Source organism: Plasmopara halstedii, assembly GCF_900000015.1.
Source record: "Plasmopara halstedii genome assembly, contig: Scaffold_287, whole genome shotgun sequence".
NCBI classification, from domain to species: Eukaryota; Oomycota; class Peronosporomycetes; order Peronosporales; family Peronosporaceae; genus Plasmopara; species Plasmopara halstedii.
In genome coordinates this window covers 418,550-420,106 of record NW_020187208.1, presented here as the reverse complement: position 1 = coordinate 420,106, position 1,557 = coordinate 418,550, and positions in this window count along the sequence as shown.

The window sequence follows — 1,557 nt, the reverse complement described above, 5'->3', positions numbered from 1 at the left end:
AGGAAGATGGCGACGTCCGCCTCGAGGCTATGCCTGCAGTAGATGCTCTTCTTGAGCTTGACGATATGTTCCTTGAAGTCAGACGATCTGGCCGAAGTTGTCATTGTACGACCGACGAGGAGATAAACTCGTCGTCACTTCTGGATGAAGCTGTCTTGAAAGACACCAATAGAGTGCTGCACGCACGGAGTGGATCGTTGATCCTACGGAGTCCTATGGGTCCCGTACTATCCTTTGGTAAAGGAATATCAAGATGTCGTCTCCGAAGACCCGCCTTCGGTCCTACCTCCGGACCGAGGTGTGCGTCATGAATTTGACCAGGTTCCGGGAACTAAATACTGCGTACAATGCCAATACCATACCATCTGCTGTACACTGCTGCAAGCAAACGCCGAGGGGAGAGATCGGGTGATCGCGTTCCAATCTCGATAGTTCCAATCTGCAGAGAAGAACTACCCAGTTCATGACAAGGAGCTACTTGCGATGACGTTTGCACTTGTCAAGTTCAGGGTCCACCTGCTTGGCTCAAAGTCGTTTGTGATCTACACGGATCATGCGTCATTATTACTGCGACTCGGTCGCCCTCGCAGAGGATGGCTAGATGGCTATTCGTCTTTGCGGAATATAACTTCGAGGTGAAGTATCAGCCGGGAAAGTTAGATGGCTATCCTTCCTTGCGGAATATAACTTCGAGGTGAAGTATAAGCCGGGAAAGCAATGCTTTGGCTGACGCGTTGTCACGCAGACCAGACTATGAGCTTGCTCATGTTACAACTATAACGTCGTCTGTGACAGATCTGATCCGCACCGCGTATGCGTGTGATGACATGTGTGTAGCGTTGCTTCGGGCTCTAGGGAGCAAGGGGTTTGGAAACTCGGACAAGAAATTGTCACAAAAATTGCGTGCACGATTGCACCGATATTCGTTGAATAATGACTTGCTATATCAAAGCACTGATTCAACGGATACACCACGAATTGTGGTTCCTCATGATGAGAATTAAAAATACCACATCCTCTATGAGGCGCACGACACGCCACTCAGTGGTCATTGTGGTTGTGAGAAAACGTGCGACTCTTTGAGTCACCACTATTAGTGGTCCAAGTTGTACAAATAGACGAGCGCCTATGTGCGCACGTGTGAGCATGTCAATGGATAAAATTCTCTTCGAATGCGGCTACGCCGCTGGTCAGCTTATCAGTACCCGCTGGGTGCTAGCAGTTCATGAATTTGGACTTTGAATTTGGCCTGCCGAAAGATTCGACGGGCAATACGGGTGTCGTGGTATTCGTCGACCGATTGAGCAAGGTGGCTCAATTGGCGGCGGTGCCTGACGCCATCGACGGAGTCGGTACAGCAAAGCCATTTGTAGATCGTGTTTGTCGACAACACGGACTCCCACTGTCGATTGTCTCCGATAGAAACCCCCGTTTCAGGGGAAAATTTTGGTCGACTATCTTTAAGGTGCTCGGCACCAAGTTGGATATGTCGACAGCGGATCATCCGCAGATCGATGGTCAAACCGAAAGGGTGAATCGCGTCGTCAAAGACGTTCT